The sequence below is a fragment of the Manis pentadactyla genome, chromosome 4, assembly GCF_030020395.1.
Source record: "Manis pentadactyla isolate mManPen7 chromosome 4, mManPen7.hap1, whole genome shotgun sequence".
Classification (NCBI taxonomy): Eukaryota; Metazoa; Chordata; class Mammalia; order Pholidota; family Manidae; genus Manis; species Manis pentadactyla.
The window spans coordinates 15,928,893-15,951,285 of NC_080022.1; the positions used below are offsets into that span (position 1 = coordinate 15,928,893).

Sequence of the window (22,393 nt, forward strand, 5' to 3'; positions counted from 1 at the left end):
AGAAGGCAAAGTACATCCAGGACATGAGTTAGTGCCAGGGGAACACAGGCAGGTAAAGGGTGACTTGGGCTGGCAAGATGGGGGACAGGGGCAGGTAGAAAGGTGGCCAGGGTCTGCACAGAAGGGGGACAGAGGCAGAAATCGAAGGTGAGTCAACTGAGGATGTCTCCAATAGCAGCTCCCCCGAGGCCATCTTGGCCAGCTCCTTCTGCATCAATCCGGTCTCCAAATCTTCAGGCCACAGGGAACACATTCCAGCCACGTTGGAGGACTAGCTCCAGCACTTGTGGTTACACTGACAAGCCATTCTGTGCACCCAGAGATGGTGGGTGGAGCCCAGCAGCTGGGGCGAACAGGGGCAGGACAGGCATGGTGTCAACTCTGTGACCTCAAGCTGATGCTAAGCCCAGCACAAGCTCCACCTCTGGTTCCCATTCCAGAGGGGCTGCTGAGACCCTGTACCCCAAGGGCGGGAGCAGAAGGGCCCCCAGCAGCCATAACACCTGCCTTGCTCAGGTGTTGGTATGAGTAATGAATGCCTCTTTCCCTTAGACAAGATCAAGATGCTTCCAAAGGAGTTTTACTAGATAATTCAGAAGAAAACAAACCCAGTGGAGTCCAGGGGCCTCCAAGCACAGTGTGCACAGATCCGCTGTGGTGCGTAACTCACATCCGGCCCCAACTGGCCTGGCATGAGCCTCTCAGGCCCTGACCTGGCCTCAGCCCTCTCTGCAGAGCCCAGACTGCTCAGAAGGAAATGGTCTCACTTGTGAAAACCAAACCCAGCCCTCACTGGCTAGACAAAGTAGTGGCAGCAGGAAAGAGGCCTGTGGAGGAGGAAAAAGTGAGGAGACGGGCCAGCGCCTCTCCCACCCCATCCCCCAACCTCACACAGCCTGTAACTGAGCGTCTGGCCTTTTCTCACGCTGGTCCCTCTGATGGAATGCCCTTCCTCTCTTTGTTTATCCAGCTAACTCCAAGCCATCCTCCAAAGTTCAGCTAAACATCACCTCCTCTAACTACTCAGTAGTAAAAAGGAACAATTTACTGATATGCACAGCAACATGAATGAACCTCAAATGCGCTATGCTGAGCGAAAGAAGCCAGACACGAAAGACAGCTACACGCCATATGCCTCCACTTACGTGCAACTCTGGGAGGGAGTCTAATCTACAGTAACAGGAAGGTCACTAGTTACCTGGCACCAGGGGTAGGGGGGGCTGACAGAGAAGGGGCGCAAGGGAACCTTTTGGAGTGGCGGTTCCCTGGGTACACACTTCTCATTCTCATTACTGAACTGTACACTTAAAATGGGTACATTTTACTGTATGTAATTATATATCAATGAGAATGACTAAAGAAGAAATCTCTGGGAGACTCTGTCCTGACTCCTTACCCTTCCCAGCCGCCTCTGCCCCCTCCCTGGCTGGGCTCTGGGCCCTCCTGGGCTCACACTGTAATTGTTGCTACCTTCATTGGAATGGATGCACCTTGAAGGCAGTGGCTGTGATTAATTCATCTCTACTTTTTCAACATCTATGTTCAATAAACGAATGGGTAAAATGTCATCACCTGGATTTCCATGGTGCCCATGATATTGGTGTCATTGTAGGGCACCCACACATGGGGTACCAAGCAGAGTAAGGCTGTGGACCACATGTTCAGGTCCTCCCCAATCCCTGTACTGCAGACACTTGAGTCGAACTTCACACACTGTCTGAGTAGGGGTGTGAACGTGAACTTGCTTCCTGACCCACCCCCACTCCGTCCAGGTGGAGGTTCCAGCAGCGACCCCAGTCAGAGTCTCAGGATCACCATGCCCATGGCTGGCCCAAGCCGTCATCAGGGCTGTCTCTGTGTGACCACCACCCCTTCCTGAAGGACGCCTGGGAGGCGTATGGGCACACGCACGTTCTGGGGACATGTGCCACTGAAACCCAGAACACTACTGAGCTGAGCAGCGGACAGCATGGCTGTGGTGCCCTGACGTGTGTTCCCAGGATTCCATAAACAGTGGCTGGGAACATGTTCACGTGACACCCACAGCGACCAACACGAGGAGGGAGGGATGCCAGGACCCTGGTGGACAGCAGTGGAAATCCCTGAAGCAGAAGAAAATGTAAAATCAAGAGATAGGGCCTCAGCTGGACCGTGGCCCAGCACCTCTGCCCTGACTGGCCCTCACACCCAGAAAGGGACCTGGCCTGGCCCTGTGTTGTCACCCAGGTTGGCTGCAGGGCCAGGTAGGGAGAGCAGTGCTCTAGGACCTGGCTGGCCTCCCCTCCCCAACCTAATGACCTGCCCTATTTTAGGGCCCCTGTTAACCTTAGCGAGGGAACTCTGCAGGACTCTGAGCAGTCCCCTCTGACCACAGACACCGGCACTCAGAGGCAGAGCTGTGGAGCACGCGCAGCCATGGAGGGCCTGCTCCCTGCCGCCAGACTCATGTGACAGCTGATCCTGGAGCGCCTGCGGGGGGCTCTCCTGGTGATGGCTGAGCGCTGTGGATCCCTAACAGGACTCCTGGAGTCCCCTTGGTGACCCTGGCATGTTGTGTGCAGATGCTTTTCATGGTAAGGAGAGCATGGAATTCATGATGCACCGAGGCTCAGGCCAGAAGCTGTTCTGCCCGCCAAGAAGTACCTGGAAACCGTGGTGACACTGCAGAATGAACGACTCCAACCGATGACACCGGCAGGTCACCTGCGGGGGAGGCCAGTCCTCCCACCCTACAAAGCCTGAGCTTGGCAGCGGTGACCACACACCTGAGGCTGTCCTTTCAGATCACTCTGTGCCTTCTGGCAAAGGGATGGGGGAGCCAGCCTCCTACACTTCCCAAGCCCACTGATGAGAAACCGACCCTCAGGGCATCACAGAAGGATGGAGAACAACTTGGGAAGAAAATGCTGGATAATTGGAAAGGAAACACTGCTTTTCCAGAAAGGGCAGAAGTCCTTGCCCAGGACATTGCACGATGCAGGCAGAAGCCGAAGGAAAAGGAGGAGGAGCAGGAAGGACTGTTGCGGTCGAATGCACGTGCGGAAGAGGACCTGAAAGAGGGAGTCAGCCGACTACCGTCAGTGGCTGGGACCCTGCTCCACGCAGCCCCTGCACCCCCGAGACATCGCCTGGTCGGTGGGAGCCTGGAAGTCAAGCAGAAGCAGGAAGCCGGAAACTGCAAACACGCTGTCCCCGGGTCAGAAGTGGCACTGAAGGCTCACATGCACGATGCTGACTCGCCTGTGTCCCTTCAAAGCCCTGAGAGAGCCAGATCATTGAGGGAACAGAAGCAAGTCAAAGAAGAGCTGAGAAAACGAACAGCCGCCCTCCAGGCAGAGGAAACATCTCTGAGGCGTGAAATCCTACAGCTGGAAAGTCAACTACTTCAGCTGAAGCTCCAGAATCTGCTTGAACTACACCAAGAAGTACCATGCAACTTGAGAGCCAAATCGCTAAGGAGGAAAAGAGGTGTGCAGGAATTGAGAAGAAACTGACTAACTTGTGCAGAAACTGGAAGTCCAAGTTTCAGATTCTCCAGCGGCACAACAAGATAGCCAAAGACATGGGCAAAGAATTGGAGAGTCAGGTCCTTCTACCAAAGGGAGTTCCTCTTGCATGAGAAAAGGGCTCAGAAAAGCTGGGAAGCAGCCGTGCAGACTGAGAGAGACCTCATGAAGCTAAGAGAAGGCGACTGCATCAGACAAATGCTGGCTGATGCCCAGGCCCACCTGCAGCCTTTCCCAAGTGGCTCTTCAGCTCCTATTGCTCCACCTGCAGCCCACGGAGGCCACAAGTTGTCCCAGGATCCCCTGAATCTTCAGGCCCCTCCAAGAAGGAGGAGGATGTCACCGTGAGGGCCCAGGGCCCAGGGGTGACCTGCAGGTGTGACTCAGCTCGCGGCAGCCAGGTCCTGACCACCCACAGCCATGGCACAGCTCTGCAGGTGTTTCTGTCTTTGAGCTAATTTTGATTTCTCTCTTTTAGGTTTAGCTACTGTTATTTAACTGATACAATTCCCTTATCCAAGTAAGCATAGCATTACAATCTTAAGAGTATTTTTCAAATAAAGTTTCATTTAATATAAAAAAAAGTCATCACCTATTAATTCTAGCTGCTTCCTGAAGATGACTTACTTTGGAGGTACCACCCACCCCCATGCAGTCTATGCACAACCTCCCTCCCTAGGCTGGGAGCTCTCCGGAGGCAGAAGCTGGGTGTCATTTGGCCATAGCGTTTGCAGTGCTACCAAGCCTTGTGTGAGGTCTGTGCTGCCCACATCTTGCTATGGCCTAAAGCCCCTTCCCCCCACAATCCTTGGGCAAATCCCACTCCTGTTCCTTCTCTCACCACCCTTTCCCTCTGGACAAATGCTCAGCCCTGTCCTGGGTTGCCAGTGGACTTCTGGGCCATGCCCACAGGGTCTGTAGTCAGGAGTAAGCTTTAGCACCTCCAGAACCTGGTGAGAAATACAGATTTCTGGGCCTCTTCTCAGAGTCCCGGAGCTAGGCTCTCCCCACTCCAGGCAAGAAGATTGGAGTATGACATGCTCAGGGGCCTCCAACACTCAGTGGTTAAGAGCCACAAGACCAACCCCCTACCAGGGGTTCTCCCTCTGTCTCTGGCTTTGGGTAGAGGGCAAAGTTCCCTCTGGGTCAGGGGTGGGTCCTAAGGGGAGTGTGAGGCTAGGGCCGGCGCAGGGGCACTGACACTGGCCAGAGGAGGTTAGTGAGGCAGGCTTAGATTCTCCCAACCTGCAGAGGGCTCTCTCTCTGGGTCATTGCCACACCCTCCCCCTCCCCATGCAAGCAAGGCCATGAGGGACATGCATGGGGTATCCAGATTCCTGGCACCCCCTAGACACTGCAGTCTGGAAAGAAGAACCCTGGTGGTCAGCAAGGTCCAGAGAGGAAAAAGCTGTGGAGTGAGGGGAGCGGCTCAGGACTGCACAAGAAAAACAAAGTGAGCTCTAACTTGGAAAAAAATATCTGCAGTGACAGGGGAGAAAGAATCCAGAGCATGTTGGGGCCTGGACAGACGCCCTTCCACCCTAGGGGCTCCAGGGAAATGGGCCTGTCCACATGCCAGCCTGCCTTGCTTGCAGTGCCTCCCCAGGGCCCGAGGCTCTTGGGTCACATCAGGGCCTGCAGCCCTGAGGGCCAAGCCAGCAAGAGCAGAGACTTCACCTGTGAAAAGCTGAAGATCAAAAGATTCTAGCAGATGTATTTCACATCTGAGAGAGGTGACAAGCTAGACTGCAAAAGGCTCCCAGAAAGAGCCCAAAGGAGCCTGAGACTCGACCATAGAAGGGAACCTGAATTTAGACCAGTGTACTTGGGGAATAAAAAGATCTAACATTTATTGAGGACTCATTATGCACCAAGTACTCCTTTAAGGATTTTTATACGGGTTAACCTAGGTTATAGGTGTTAAACAGCCCCACCATAAAGATGGGGAAATGGAGCAGTCAGGGTGAAGATCTAGCAGTGACATAGCTGGGATGTGAATGCTCATGGTCTGGTCCCAGTGTCTAAGCTCTTACTGCTGGGCCATATTGCCTCTGTGACCAGGGCTGTGGGATGAGCCAGGGCTGCCAGAGGTCACTGAGAGTCACTCTCACAAAGCCTCTCAACCACACGGCACTTCAGAGGTTACAGAGCATTTCCCTAACCTCACTGCCACTGGACCCCCTAAGATGGCCGAGCAGGTGTGAACGGCCCCCTTTCACAGAGCAGGGAACTGTGTCCCAGAGAAGTAACTTGCCCAAGATCACAGGTGAGCCCCAAACTTCCAGGCTCCCCACCCCAGCCCCCTGCTGACCAGGAAAGGAGGGAGGGCTGGGGCTGGCCCCCAGGCTGGCTGTGAGGCCTACGCCTGGTCAGGAAGCCCAGGGCTGGTCTGCCCCATCCCCAGTCTGACCAGCTCCCAGGATGGCCCACAGGTGCTTGAGCTGGCAGCAGCCGGAGCCTGTGCAGCGTGTGCCTACATCCCAAGGAGGGCCGCAGGCAGCTCCAAGGTCAAAGGCAGAAATAGAGCCCAGTTTCCTGACATGCAGCCCATCTCTGGCTGTGAGGGAGCCCGGCTTCCTCCCAGAGGAACCCAGTACTTCACGCAGGCACTGGAGCCAGCTGGAAGGGCCTGGGAGGAAGGGTCCAGACGGCAGGCCTGAGCCAGAGAGGAAGGAGCCAAGCAGGGAGGGGGATTTTCCAGACGCCACAGGTTCCTGGTCAGAGAAGGGAGGGCAGCTGACTCATCCAGGCCAAGGCCAGAGGACTGTTCTACTGTGCTGGGAACAACTGCTTGGGGCAGGGGTGTGGGCAGCGTGGCCCCCCAACCGGCAGCAGGTGTGGGGGGTGACCCAGGCAGCAGGGTAGCAGACAGGCGGGGGACTTCTGGGAGACACCCACTCCTTGAGGCTAGGCTGTGTCCAGGTCCTCCTGGTGAGGACCAAGGTGCATATGAACTCCAGGTCCAAGTCCCACAGAGACCCTTGGGGACAAGGAACAGAGAGCCTGGACGTTCCTTTCCTGGACTGGGTGAGGATGCAGAGTGGGCCAAGGCTGGCTGGGAAGAACCCAACATGGAAGGGAAAGGCCAAGCCATCAGGGAGGGGGACAGAAGATAGAGAAGGTCTGGGGTACAGGGGAGGCACAGATACAGATACAGGGTATAGGGTTTGGAGTTTTAACAGGAGTTATTAATTAAGGCTTGTGGGCCTTGAAAAACTCACGTGTGCAGATAACTAGGTTTCTAATGCTGTTAAAACCAAACCTGTGGGACGGTGACAGTGAAGAGATAGCAGTTAAGAACAGTCAGAACCCACTGAGGGCTTCCTCCATGCCAGCCCCTGTCCTAAACACTGCATGGACTACATGGTCACCACCCCTCATCCACAATAAGGGAACTCCAAAGAGCTCTGAAAACTAAAATTTAAAAAAAATTTTAAGTTTAGAGCAAGCTCATTTGGTGCCAAGTCCTGATCTGAACTGATAGAAAGGTATTTATTAATAACCTATTCACCCCCACTTAGGGGGAGCAGTCATACATTTTGCTGCAGCAATATTAACGTGATTCACTATGGGCTGTTGCCCCAGACTCCACTGAGGATGTCACATCACAGCCACCAGGTGTCTATGTGCCATTTCTCAAATTTGAAAACTTCTGGATTTCAAAATACCTCTGACCCCAAGGGATTCAGCTGTATTATTACTTCCCTTTTGCAAGTGAGGGAACTGAGGCTCAGAGAGGGTTGTCTGCGTAACTGGGATTAAGAGCATATAAGGTGCTCAACATGGTGCCTTGTATACAGTACACTCTAGATAAGCGTTACCATTAGCATCATGCAGACAGTGCGGAGTAGAGGGGAGGGGTGGGTGTGGCCCAGAAGTGATGCCTGGGAGTGTGGAGCAGGGGTCAGGCTTAGGGTCAGCCTCCAGGTCTGGGATAAAGGGAGGAATCTGGCTCTGCTGCCCAGGCCCTGGGCTGGCAGGCTGGGTGGGGCCCTGGCTGGGGGGCGACAACAAGCTTAGTTCCAACACTCAGGTTGTCTGCCTGTTCCGAGGCTTGGCTCTAGTGTGCCCAGGGGACTTTGAGCTTCTCCAGAAACATTCTTCACAAGAGTTGGGCAGCCCGCCCACCTCCTCCCCACCATGGTCCAGGCCTGGGGCTGAGTCCACCACCGCCCCCACAGCTGGGCAGGAAGGTCTGAGCATCACAGTCTGGTCCCCACAGTGGCTACAGCTGCCCAGGGCACGGCTCCAGGCATCTGGGCTGGAGTGAGCTCACCCCATCAAAATCCAGAGACAGCGAAGGTGCAGGAGACAAATGAGCCCCTGCCTGCCCACCTGCCTCCTCCCAGCATCTGCTTCAGGGCCCCTTCCCCTGTCCACAGTGGGGGAACCAGCAGGTGGTGTGACCCATGGCCCGCAAATCTCCAGGGAGGGACACGAACCCAGACAAGTTCTCCCTCTCACTCCGCTATGATGCAGGCTTCCAGGTCACTCCACACAAGAGCTCCCCACTCTGTTACAGACCAGGCCCCAGACACAAGGTCAAGTTGCCCTGCCCCACCCCCGGGCCGCCCATGGCCTTGTCCATGGGCATCAGACAGCAAGGGGGAAGGAATCTGTCAGGGCAGCAGTTTGTTGTGCAAACTGCCAGGGGTGGGTGAGCCTGACACAAAGGCCAAAAGGCCTTTAATCCCCTGGCAGGCTGAGAGGGGCGCCGGCCCGGAAAGGAGGTGGCCACGGCCTCCTTTGGCATGCCTGCACTGCCCGTGCCACTTGGGAGGTCTGCCAGCTTCCCACATTCGACTCCCAAGGCAGCAGGACCTTCTCCAGCCAGTTGGCCAGGAAGAGCAATGATCTAAAGAGACTGGCCATGGTGCATCGTGCTCACTGCATGCAGGTGCTCAGATAAGGTCCTTACGAAACTTATCACAGCCCCGTAAGGTCGATACTGATGGCTCCCCCATTTTACAGATGAGGAAAGAGGCTTAGAGAAGTGAAGTCACCTTCTCAAGGTCACACATCTAAGGCACTGGGAATTCAGTTGGAAAACAGGGTCCCCTCTCCTGTATCTGTTGGCTTAGAGGCATAGCAGCCAGCAGGATCCTGCTTCTGACCCCAAGGCCTGGGAGCTGGAAGGGCTGCATTCCAGCCAGGGCTCTGCAGGAGCACTAAGGAAGTGGGAACAGAGACCAAGGAAGTGGGAAGCTGGGGTCTGGGGCTTACTGTTCCAGCTCTGCCCAGAACTCACCCTGCGGCCCTGGATGAGCCCCTGGACACCGTTCCCTTCAAGCAAACTGTACTGAACCCCTCCTCTATGCGGTAGGCCTCCCTACCAGCTGTCTCTGCCGAGAGGAAAGAAAGCACTAGGAGGGCAGTGATTTTCACGTTTTGATCATGGCTGCATCTTTGGAACAAAAAACACATACTAAGCACTCAATATCTATTAATAAATTAAAAGACTAAATGAACTTGCCCAACAAGCCTGACGCAGGAATTAGCCCCTCTGACAGGAGAAGAAAGCAAAGTTCAGAAAGTAAGGACTTGCCCAAGATCACACAGCTATAAAGTGCCAGAATCTCTGGGCCTCAGTTCCCCATTGATAAAACCAAGGCCACAATACCTCACCCCAAGGGAAGGAGGGGACTGGGTCACACAATCCCTGAAGTCCATCCTAAGACACTCTGCCATTGAATAATGATTCCTCTAGGCCCGAGTCCCTCAGTGATAAAATGGTACAAAACCCATGTTTGTCTGCCTCCTTCCTGGAGCTGTTGGGAGAGACAAGTGGAATGAGTGCGAAGCATGGCTGAAGAACTCTGAATCTGTCTGGCCCTCTCCCAGGTGGGCCTGGCACAGTCTCTGCCTTGATGGTACCTATAATGTCACTGGGATGTGTACCAAACTAGGCTGTTCCCACCACGGCCAAGCAAGAGAGCTTTACTCCAAGTCTCTGAGAGATGCAGCCAGTGGGGTAGTGGGTAGACTGCTCAGACAACCTGATTCCAGGCTGCCATGGCCACTTTCTAGCTGGGTGGCCTTAGCTTTCTCATCTGTAAAAAAAAGGATAATCCATCAGACCTGCCCCATAAGTTGCAATTCAAGTCACTCTGACCTTTATTTACTGAGTACCTACTATGTGCTGGGCTCTGGGGATAAAACTGGCAAGGAGACAGACACAGAACTCTTGTGTTCCTAGAGGAGACAGACCATTAAACTGAATGATCAAGCAGTGTGTGGGAAGTTCTGCAGAGGATGGGAGCTGGGAGAGCCCAGAAGAGGGCCCCCTCATGCAGTGAGCAGGGAGGGAGTTTGGAGAAGGTTTCCCAGGACAAATGACAATTCAGCTGGGTCTGAGAGATGATTTTGCCTACGTGGGATGGAGAAGGGGGAGAGAGGGTACACCAGGCAGAAAGAAGGGCATGCTGTGGAACCCAGAGGTGGGAGAGCACAGAGCACAGCCGAGAGACAGGCAGAAGTTTGGTGCTGTGGGACATGGTGTGCGGCGGGCAAAGGATCAATGCAGACCAATCCTGAAGGGGCTTTTTCACTTAAAGAGCAGTGCCTGTCGGTTGTGCTAGTCATGGTGCTAGTCACAGAGCCCAATTCTCCCAGCCCCCACAGGGTCCCCACACTCTCCTCCTGCTCCACAGACACCCCAAGAATGAGCCTCCCCTGGCACTGAGTGAGTGTCTGCCAGCTTATAGGGACAAAGCAGGAAGCTGCTAGGAAATGCCCCCCCACACCTCCACCCCGCCCCACCGTGTGCCAGGTGCCGCCAAGGTGGTGGACAGTGGTGAGTGGGGACAGCTTCCGGGCTGGCTGCCCAGTAAGAAGGTCCCCAGGGGTGAACATTATCCACTGAGCTCTGCTGGTGCCAACAGTGCCTGCAGTGGTCATGCGCCTGCCTCCTGCCTGCAGCCCAACTTGGTTCTCAGATTCTCTGGCTCCCAAATGGCCCTGCTGCCGTGGAGTGCTGGCATGTCAGTGGCCTTCCAGGCCACACCAACTCCTCAGGCTTGCCCATGCCCGGAGGGGTCACTGCCCACAGCTTTCATGAATGAAACCCCTAGCACACTGCCAGGCCTATGGGAGGATGTGAGGAATGTTTCACAAATTTTTGATGAAATGAGATCCCATTTATAACTATGACCGCTTCCTGAACTTACCAGGTTAAGCCTTTCCATTGTTCTCAATTCACCAAAGGATTAGAAGAAAAGCCCTTACCATGGCCAACCAGGTCTGGGTGACCTACCTACACACATGCGCACACCTACACATGCTTCTCCAACCTCATCTCCTGCTGTGCTCTCCCACTTCCTGCCACATTTATCTCAATAATTCTCAAACACACCAAACCACCACAGGGCCTTTTCACTTGCTGTGTCCTCTGCCTGAGATGCTGCCCCTAGATATGCTCATTCTGCTCAAATGTCACTTTTACAAAGAACTGCCCTGTCCACATCTCAAGCCCAGAAACTATTAGAGTCATAGTTCCGTCACTTCACTTACCCTGTTTCATAGCACCTCTCCGCCTACATCCTACATTATATTTACGTGTTTATCTGTATATCATCTGCTTCTCCCACGGGAACATCAGCGCCACAAAGGCCGGGACTATGTCCACTTTGCTCACTGCTGTAACCCCAGCATCTAAAAGTACCTTGCAATAGATGCTCAATAATATTTGTTAAACTCATTAACGGATGCAGTTTACAAATGAAGAGACAGAGTCTCAGAAAGGCGACTTGCCCAGTCACAGAGTTGGAGGACCCAAGACTTGAAGCCAGACCCCCGGCTCCAAACTCTGAACTCCCTGAGCTTCCTCCTGCCGTCTCTGACGCCTGGGGCTTGCCAGCCAGGAGGCTCGCCTCAGGGGGGCGCAAAGCTGCCCTGGCACTGAGGAGTGAGACCTGCTTGCTGCCTCAGGAGTGGGCGGGGGTCTCAGAGGCGAGCAAGACCGTAGTTCTAGCTCCAGGGCCTTGCGCAAGGCCAGCCAGGCCGCCAGGCCTCGGGACTCCATTCCCGCTTGCTCCCGTGGGCATCAGCAACAGGAAAAAACAGGCTGGAATGGCAACAGCTGCAGCCAGGGAGGCCAGCTCCCCCTGCCTCCCAGGGCCTTCCTTGTCTGCTTCCTGGGGGGGAAGAAGGGGCAGGCAGGGCTGAGCCCCTGGTGGAAGACAGGCCTGCGGGCACAGAGCTGGAAATGAGAGGGAAGGCCCCTTCCTCCTGAAGCGCCCTCTGTCCCCTCTCCTCACGACTAATGTCCGTTCCAGGCTGCAGTCACTCTGGACAGGAATAGGTATGGGGGTGGGTCCTGTAGACAAACACACCTGGGAAAGGTTGGTTACACAACGCCAAGCTGGTTCCGTAAACCCTAAATGTCTTCAATGCCATGACGAGGAAAGGGGGCAACTATTTAGTGTTTCCCAAACTTGCTTAACTTGGAACCCTTCCTTCGTGCAGAGCTCATGGGACTGGGTTCTCCAGAACACATTTTGGGAACACCCACCTCAAATGTATGCCTTTCCCTCAGCTGGCTGCCAACTAGCTCTCCCCAAGTAAGGCTTTAGATGTAAGATATGACCCACCACCACCACAGGGGTTCTAAAAGGGGGTTCTCAAAGACAGAAAAGCCCCAAGGCCCCACGGAATAAAGAGCTGATGGAGGAAAACAGGCCAGGTGACAGGCTAATTGGTGGCAGGAGGGGTATGTTCTCTCCTCAGGGTGAAACCCTGTCAGAGTCTGAGAAAACCCAGACAGGAGCTGCCCCTTCCCTCCCTGCCCGACAGCCTGGAGTCTCAGGAGGAGGGCACTGTTGCGGGGGACAGAGCAGGTGGCCTGGGGCCTGGCCACTCCTCGTTCCCTAGGACCATGCAGACGGTCTGAAGGAGAGGTTGGAAGCTGTGTGTTCAAGGGAGAGTTTAGCCACCTAGTGCAGAGACGGACTGGGGGCTGCTGGGGGCGCGTGGAGGGAGGGAGGAGCTGGTGCTCTTCCAGGCAGCAGGGTGGGCCATTGGGGACTGAGAAGGGGCTTCGGGCTCACCCCGCTCTCTTGGGAAAGTCCCTTCCCCTCTCTGGGCCTCGGGCTCCCTCTGTCAAACGATGGCGTAGGCCTAGATCACCGGTTTCCCTCTGTTCTCAGCAGCCTCAGCGCCACTTTAGAGAGTGGGTAAGGGGGTGGAAGTAGGGGTGGAGGGACAGTAGAATTTGGGCCCCTTTCCCCAAATTCTTGATTCGGTAAAAACAAATCCACCTTTTCCCATTTTATATTATGACCTCCTACATATGTCTGGTTCAGCTCCTGGCTAGCTGTGAGCAAGTCACTTTACCTTTCTATGCCTCTGTTTCCTCATCTGCAAAATGGGCATGATCGTTCATATTAAAAGTATCTACCTCATAGGGTTGTTGTGAGGATTAAACAAAAACGTAAAATACTACAAATAGCACTAGCATATGATGACTGCTCTGTTTGCTGTTAGTTATCAAAATACTATAGTTTTTAAGCAAAATACTATTACTTTGATTGAAGTAAGGGTTTCATTGCTTAGTAAGTTTGAAAGCTCTCAACTTAGATGATCCCAAAGGCTCCTTCTGATTTTGACATTTTAGGACATTGAAATCCTGAAACGTTAGGATTCTAAAATCCTCAGCTCTGACTCCCGCCACCCAAAACGGCAGTGCTAGCCAGGCGGATTCCAAAGCTGGAACCAAGCCATAAGGAGCAGACCGCAGGGAACTGCTCAGCAAAGCATAGTCAGCTTCATCACCATCATCATTTATGTTTATACCTCCCCCACCACCTTGTTCCAGAAAGGCTCAAAGCAACTTGAAAGATGTACACCTAATGAAACGAAACGAAACATACGTAAGAAAACCTTAGGTAAGGACGAGCGACAGAGCCTGGAGTGAGACGACTAGACAGAAAGCATGTGCCGATTTCTGGAGGTCTGGGAAAGTAACAACTCATCTGGCTCTGAGCTTTGCAGTGGCCAAGGGGAGGAAGGAAACCTGACCAGTCCTTGAATTCTGTGTCCCATGAGGTAAAAACAAACCTGTTGCTGAGAAGAAGTACAACTATTCCTGATGCTGAGAGTGAGGAATGTCCCAAGGGTAAAGGCCCTTGCTGGGGGGGCCACCATCCCCTCGGAGCCCAATGACCATGACCCTTTGAGGCTGAAGGCAGGCGCAGAGGCTACAGGGATCAGTGATCCAGGAGCACCCTCAGCATCCTTGGTCTGGACAGCATCCCCAAGCCTGAACACAGCCAATGCCCAAAATAGCCAGCGCAGGACAGGGTGCCAGGAGGCCCTGAGCAGGGGACCTGGCAAGGTCCACCCACAGTGGGAGGCCCCGGGGGCCACTGCACACACCTCCCTGGCACACACAGGAGCACCTTCACCCAGGCACACGGCTCCATGGGAGGACCCCCAACAGGCTCTCCCCTCAGCACGTTGCTCACGCAGAGCTTGGGCAGCTGCTCCACCCTTCCCACAAAGGCGGGCCTTCCTGCAGGAGCCAAATGGAAAAGTCTTCACAGAAACACCACACATACCAAATAGGGAAGTGCCCAAAGACCTCTTCCTGCTCCCCACCTCTAGGAGCAGCCTCCCTCAGGATCCTCCTGCATTCCCCAGCTGCAAGCCAAGACAATGGGGGCTATTCTGGGCTGCATGTGGTATTTAGAGCTCTGGCTGGGCCTCATCCCTGGGGAACAAGAGGCCTTGACCTCGGCAAAACCTTCCTGATATTGTTGCTGCCCAGACTGTGTACCAACCTCTCCCGCCAGGCCAGGAGGCCCTGCAAGATGCAACACAAGTGCTGCCTCCTCCAGGAAGCCCTCAGGGCCATTGCCCAAGACCCTCAGAAGAATAGGGTCCTGGCCCCTGCTCTGCCACTGATCTGCTCAGCCCCAGTTTTCTCATCTGCAAAATGTGGATAATAATACCAGTGTGTAAAAGTGCTTGGAGACTTCTGTGGTTAAGCTGAAGTCTTGTTTCCCCAGCCACCATGTGGGACAGAATGTAAGCAAAGATGGGAATTTTCTGTTCTGTCACTGCTCTTTTTCTAGCACCTGGCACACAGTAGGTGCCAAATAAATATCTGATTGATACAAATATCTATGGAATGTGTCTGTAACTCCCCATTGAACCACCCACAGTGCTGAGTACACAGGTGGCTAATACTCTTTGATGATAATATTGCCAGATCTCATTTGGGGTACAGAGAACATGCCAGCCACTATGCTAAGCAGTTTACATTCATTATCTCATTTAATTTGCTCAACAATCCTAAGAGGTAGGTACTGTTATTTTACAAGCAAGAAAATGGGAGTTCTACTTCAAGTGGTTAGAGAGTTTGCTTGGGGTTCTAAAATGACTAAGTGGTCAAGCTGGGAGTCGAACCTAGGGACCCCGAAGCCTCTATCATCCTGCACAAACACACCCTAAAGAAAGGCTACAGCGCCAACACTGAGCTGGGAGCCAGGAGCCGGGAGCCAGGAGCTGGGAGCCTGAATTCAGCCACACAGTAGCTTTGTGACTTCAAACACATGACTTGGCTTCTTTGGATCTGTTTTCTCTTCCATAAGAACAGGGACATTAATTCCTACTTCTTCATGTCATTAGTAGGGTCAGGAACTAAGGGATGTGACCCTGTCCCTATATTAGCCCCAACCCCTCCCCAGGGGCAGCAGCTATGAAGGACGGTGGGAAGATGTCCTGGGAGGAGGGGCCTACCCAGTGCTGGCTCTGGAACAAAGCTCAGCAGCTGCTGACAACAGCTGGTAGGAGTTCTGGGCCTGGCCCAAGCAGGGGGAGAAGGGGCAGGCTGAAAAGTCACCTCTGGCCCTCCTCTGTCACCCTGTCCTGCTGACAGCTGCTGGGGCCTCAGGGCCAAGGGCTCCACAGCAGGAGGGGGTTGGGAACAGGCTGGCTGGGGTCATCTCGGTCCGCATGCTGCCAACTGCTCAGATCCAGGGTGCCTGGCTCCACTGGGCCCACTGGCCAGGACACAGGCCTCACTGCCCCACCCTGCAGCCATTTACCCAGTTACTGGGAAAGTCTGGGGTGAGGGTGGAAGGACTGGAGCAAAGGTCTGCAGGCCGAACATGCCTTGTCTGGAGCCTGGGCTGAGCCCTTGTCTGGAGACCCCGAGGTGGGGCAGTAGATGGGCAGGGCTGAGTGCAAACAGGGTCCTAGGAGAGGTCTTGTGTTTCTCCTGGCTAATGGCAGGGGTTGCAGCCCCACCCTAGCCCCTTCTCAGCCCCCTCGGCTCCACTCCCGGCTAAGTACCAATCCTTCCAGTTCACTCCAGCCCACGCGGCTCTCGTGCCTCTGAACTCTTGCATACCCATAATTATGACTGACCATATTTTCTAAGGCAAACACAGAGAGAAACAGTTCAACAAAGGATTCCTGGGTCACTTCCGGGCATCAGAGGCAGCTTGGGAGATGTTTAGATGCACAAGTATTCAAATTCTGGAGCATGTTCATAGCTTTGTTCACTACTTTTATTTTATTAATAAATCAAAGCCATCCTAGGACATGTGTGGCAGCCACGTGCCACCCCACATCACTTGGCGCTGACTGGACACACTCTAGCCTGGCAACTTCCTAGCTCTGTAGACCTGGGCAAATCACTTGACCTCTCTAGGCCTGGTTCCTCATCTGTAAAATGGGAGTAAAAATGGTCACCTCACAAGGTTGCAGAGAAACCTGCCTATAGAGGCTCCAAAGGCTTCCTGGTGTCAAGCTGGGAGGGGTCACCTAGCCCAACACCCTCACTTACAGAAAGGGAAACTGAGGCCCAGAGAGAGGAAGTAAGGATATCAAGGTGGACCAACCAGTGTTGGAGAGCCTGAGCTCAAATCCCACCTGTGACACTGCCCACTGGGAGACTTCATCTTCGAGCTTCATTTTAGTGACTCTCCACCAAGTGTTGTTATAAGGAGAAGCTGGACCGTGTATGTAGAGTACTTCGAACGGTGCCAGGTTCCGGAGGGGATAGGACAGCTCTAAGAAAAGAGGAAGGCTCCCAAGCTGATGGCAGGGGCAGACTCGGGATCCAGGTGTGCTGGCTCCTAACTTGGTGTCCTTTTCCTTTTCCTTCCGTGATGTCACCTTCCTTCCCTCCTTCCCCAAGGCTGGGCCCAGGGTCACACAGACGAGGACTCTGGGAGGGTGGCATTAGGCTGAGTCTTTGTCAGGGGCTGATCAGGGTTTGAGACCCCAGTCTCAACCTCTGGGACATACTGCTGGTCCCTCTGACTGGTCCTAAGCTCCACGCAGGCAGGCCCAGCTGAGGAAATGGCAGGAAGGTCTGGGAAGCGAGGGGTGCATGTACTTGGCAGGGAGGCCTCAACCTCCCAGGGACTTGGGTTACCGGAAATGGTAAATCTCCCGCTGCCTGCCGCCTGCCACCTCTGACCAGAAATGCCTGCTGCCTGAGGGAACATCCTGTCCCGCTTGGCTTCACACAGCCCAGGGACAGCTCTGGACCTGGGCCCCTCCTGTGCTCCCCGCCCCACCCTTGGGATCTCAGGTTGGCCTCTGGGGCTCCCCAGCCAAAGGATACTTGTCATTCTGGGGCAGTGGGAGCAGTTGTAACTGACCAGTCATAGGAAGAAAAGAGAGGGCTGCTAGGGCACCCCAAAAAGATCAAGAGCCACCCTAAATGTGATCCATTCAATATTGTTAAATGTGGATTCTGAGCCCCAGCTGGGTGAGGGCTCTGATCTCGGTAACCCAACTAAGGAGGTGGCACAGGGTGAGCTCTGGGGTAGGATTAACTTTGTTGGGAACCCGGCTCTGCCACTTCCCAGTTGGTGGCTTTGGGCAAATCACCATAGCACCTCCCACCCCTCACCTCTGACATGGAACTGACAAAGCAGTCAGGACTCTGCGAAATTCACCGGGCTGAGAGGTGAGTCGCTTAGCACAGGGCCTGGTGCATAGCAAGGGCCCAGTGAACAGTGGCTATCAGGTGTTGGGAAGTGATGGGAAGAAGGGAAAATACCAATAATTATTATGTGAGCAGGAATTCTGAGGTATGCATGCGTTCTGCCTTTGTGGAACTGACATTCTGCTTGTCAGCTGCTCCATCAACTACTATGTGTCATGTGGTGAGAAGAGCTAAAAAAAATAGAGCAGGGTGAGGCGAGCAGGGTGTGGCTTGCTATTTTACACTGGTCATTAGGGAAGGTGACAGAGGTCTGGAGGAAGCTGGTGCTGCACAGAGGAAGAGCACGCTGGGCACAGGGAACAGCAGCTGTTAAGGCCCCAAGGCAGGAGTATCCTTGGAATGTTCTGGAAATAGCCAGGAGTCCAGTTATCTAACTTTCTGCAGCTGCCCTGGGAGAGAGGTATAATTATCCCCATTCCCCAGATGAGGCGCATGAGCCTCAGGGAGGCTTCCCCAAGGTCATGAAAGAAATAAGTGGCAAGGCGGATTCCAACTCAGCTTCTCAGCAAAGTGCCCAGGGGCCACTGTCCTCGGAGCTCCCACGGGAAGGAACAGAATGGGAGAAAAGCTTGTAAGGTGTTTCAGTCCCAGTTCTGATTCCTCTAGACTGGCTGTGCGATCTCAGACATTAGATTTCCTTGCAGGGTCTCAATATCCTCAGCACTCATGGACCAGCGATGCCAGCTGGTGAGGGAGGAGGGCAAAAGAGGGAGAGGGGAGGGTATGATGTTGGAGGTGATCTTGAGCTTCTCTGGCGCTCTGACGCAAAGCTCCTTCCCAGACGGATGAGAATACCGCAGGCAGAACCTACCAAACTGAACCACTCACTGTGACCTCCTGCCCGGCCCCAAGAGTTGGCACCCTGCCTACACCTGTCTGGGTCTTGCCCCTACCTAGCACCCAGGGCCTGGCTACAGCTGGGAATCTGTCTGCATTTCAGCTCCAGGTGTCATACATGCCCCTCAACCCTAGGACCCCACCCAGGGACAGCTCCTGGTGTCCTGAGAAGGTAGAGGCCCATGACTGGCCTTTGTAACCAAAGGTGCCAAAGCAGGCCAGCCCTCACGGGCACCCAGCCAGACCCTGAGGCCAGGCCAAGTGCAAACAACATGCTTGGCGCCCAGATACAGGCGCGTTAGAGCGGGCAGGCTGCCCACTGCACCCGTCACAACAAACCATCATCTCAGCCCTGCCGAGAGGGGCCCAGGCAGCCAGCACCTCTGCTGGGAGCCTCCTCCTCGCACTCTCCCCACCCCCACGAGCTGCAGGGATGGGCAGTGGGAATTTCAGGGGCTGGACACAGAGATTTCAGATTCCAGATGCCAGCGGCTACACAGGGAGATAAGCAGAGGCAGGTTGAGGGGAGTGGGTGGGAAATGAACGGGGGAAGTGTGGGCTGGATGCAGCCAAGTCATGGACTTTTTAACATTACAGGTGGAGTCAAGCAAGGGGAAAGGGAGACTTTCCCAGCTGCTGGGCAGAGAGCAGAGATGGCACAGTGCTGCAAGAGGTGTAATCCTGTCCACCCCATCGAGGCCCAGGGGTCTCTCAGGCCTCCACAGCCTGGGGATTCCAAACTGGGAGAGGGAGCCAGCAACGACAATAGTCACTCCTTACTGAGTGCATATGGCACTTCACGGGCACCCATGCCAACCAAGAGAACTTTCCGCAGTGATAGCAATGTTCTGTATCTACTTGTCCAATAAGGTAGCCACTAACCACCTGTGTCTCCAAGCATTTGAAATGTGGCTAGTGCAACTGGGAAACTGGATTTTTTAATTAGATTGTATTTAACTAAATCTTAAATTTAATTAGTCGCATTGGCTATAGTGGCTATCATAATGGACAGCGCAGACCCCACCATCACCAATCCTTAAACCAAACCTGGAGGTACAGCCATCCCCATCTCACAAAGGAGGAATGGGAGGCTTGCCTGAGGCGATACAGCTAGTAAGCTGCAGAGACAAATCGGAACCCAAGCCCGGCCCCTCCACTGCACTCCCCACCCAGGGTTATTGTCAACGCTGGAAAAGACTAACGGAAATGGCACATGTGTGGGCGATAAAGCTGCCCAGTTAATCAAGACATCAAGTCTCTTGCTTTTGGCCTGAATTCTGTCAGCTACACCGGTTATCACAGGCTGCCCAGAAGCTCAGACAGGCCATTTATAAAAGGCTTTGATTTCTTGACACGAAGAAAGGGCAGAATGACGATGGAATAATCCCAGCTGGTTGAAGAGCTCAGTCTTTGAAAACACTGGGACTCCTCAGTGACAAAAAAATCTAGGCTTGGTGTTCCCGACCTCATCACCCAGACCCCTCACAGCCCCCCAAGGCTTCTGATAACTGGACAACACCCACTCCCACAGGGCACATTTTCCTGCCTCTAGGCCTTTATGTATACTATTCCCTCCTCCGAGAATGTTGCTCTGTTCCTATGTCTCCCAATCTAACCTACTCACCCATCCTTCCAGGCACAGCTCAATTACCACCTCCACTCTGAAGTCTTCTTGGACACCCCACAAAGATATCTTTCTCCACCACATATCCATAGGACTTAATTTCTACCTCTTAGAAGAGTAGAGGTTTGGTCTTAATTTCACCACTTGAGTAATTGTCTCTACTCTCATGCTGAACCAAAGTTCCTTGGGGACAAACACCAGGTTGGGTTTTTTTCATCTTTTAAATATATATTTTAACCTTCAGACATTTCCAAATGCTGAGTAGCAGCTAATGAAAAATAAACAGATATTTACTAAATTGAACTAAATTATAATAGTGGCTTAGAAGTTTGGAGACTCGATTTCTTATGGCTCCGCCTCAGCTTCCTTTGATCCTGAGAAGAGATCCCTTCCCGGCTCTGGACCTCAATTTGTACATCTGTAAAATGGGGGCAGTGATAGTACCTGCCTTGTTGGGAAATTATTCATACTTACTACACATATTTAACAAAGACTATGTGCCAAGTACTTGACAAATGTTATCTTCATGACAACCCCATGAGATAGGTATTATTACAATCCCCATTTTATAGAAGAGGAACTGGCAGTGAAATTAAATAGATAAAAGAGATGATGCAAGTCAAATGCTTAACACAGTGTGTGGCACACGGTAAGCACTAAATAAATTGTAGTGACTTTTTTTTTCCTGTATAATGAAGAGTCGACAGGATTGGAAGCAATTTTGGATGCTTCCCCAGGGCTGAGCATAAAGTAAGCGCTCTCAAAATATTTGCTGACAGATTGACTCAGTCCCAAAGGAACCGGTGATAAACAAGGTGAATCTGACTAAACCCAGGGCAGTCCCTGCTCTGACTCCCCCTCCCCACTCTGACCTGCCTGGGCAGGGGCCACTGTCTGCACCACAGGCCACGTAGGTAGAGAACTGGTGCCCTCATCTTTCTCCAATGACAGGAAGCATGGAATGACCTGGGGGACAACCTCCATCCAGCTGTGCTGATCCCGTGGGTGAATGGAGAGAACAGAGTCCAATAAAGTCTTCAAGGCAGGGACACTCCTGACTTTCTCTAGCCCTGCTAGGGGCTTCTACACTCGACTCCTCTCCCCGGCCTCAGCCAGACCAAGACAGGGAGAAGGGGCAGAATTTGGGAAAAGAATGAACATGGACGGGCTATGCTGGTCATCTCACTGGGCCTCAGTTCTCACAATCATCAAATGATGATAATTCCTACATCACAGGGGTGGTTTTCACAATGAAGTGAGACAACGTCCACAAAGCAGAGCTTCTCCAGCTCTAGCAGGCACAGGATCTCCTGGGGATCTTGCTGGTGCTCACATTCTGATTCTGTAGGTCTGGGTGGGAACTGAGACTCTTCATTTCTTATAGGCCCCAGCTGCTGGCACAGGGACAACCCCTGGACTTAGAACAGCACCTTGAACACAGTAGCCCTCAGTGGAAGTCAGCTATGCTTTTTCTTCTAGAGATTTATTTAATCCTTAAGAAACATCCCTAGGGGTTTGGAACCGTTATTTCACCACTGATAATACTGAGGTCCAATGAGGTTGAGGGACTTGCACAACCACAGGCTAGAAAGAGGCAAAAGCAGGGTTCAAGGCCAAGTCCGCAGACCCATCCTTCCCATGCATCACACCACCCCAAGCCCCACCCTCCTCCAGCGCTGCAGGCACAAAGCTGAGGACACATGGGCCCTGCCCCTCAGCTGCGTTGCCAGCCCCTGCTGGGCCAGCCAGACCTCTGGGCACTAGTCCAGGCTCCCCCAAAAGAGGCCTTGGGCCATCACCCCATCTCCCGCAGCAGCAGCTTCCAGCTGCCTCCCTCTCCATCACCTTATAAAGCAGCCTGAGCTGCTGGCTTCCAAGTTGCAGTTTAATTTTATATGGAGTGAACTATCCTCTCCTCTGCAGCCTCAGCCCCACTGCTTCACACATTCCTTCTGCAGCGACATTACCTAATTTAACCATGGCCCCTGCTCTCCGGGGCTCTCAAAATAGCAGTTACCAGTGGGGGAAATGCCCTAATGTTATCAAAATAAGCAGTTCTCCCGCCTCCCCCGCCCTTGGTTTGCAACCTCAGGACCCAGTGTGGGAGGAACCAGGGCTTGGGGGACGGAGGTGGGCCTGGGGTAGATCCAGAGATGCTGCCAAAGCCCTGTTCTCTCCACCCTTCCCACCCTCTCATATATGCCCTCTTCATACATGTTCCTGGGATCACATATGAAGATCCTCATGCCCCTACCTTCCCCCAAATCATCCCAGGGGCCACTGTTGCCCTGGTTACCCAAGACTAGGATTCAACTTTCATTTTCTCCTAATAACAAAAAGTACAATAGTAATAATTGCACTAATTATGAACGAAACACCTCCTACACCTTGGCTCACTGACACCTGCTGAGTAGGGATTAGTATTTAGTATTCTCTTACTTCAGATGAGGAAATGGGTGCTTAGAA

General features: G+C 53.4%; 1 protein-coding gene across 3 annotated transcripts in view; it reads right to left on the reverse strand.

Annotated features, from left to right (window-relative positions):
* The window catches only part of HSPG2 (heparan sulfate proteoglycan 2), a 98,859-nt gene that overhangs the window by 64,161 nt on the left and 12,305 nt on the right, over window positions 1-22,393 (reverse strand). The window lies entirely within an intron of this gene.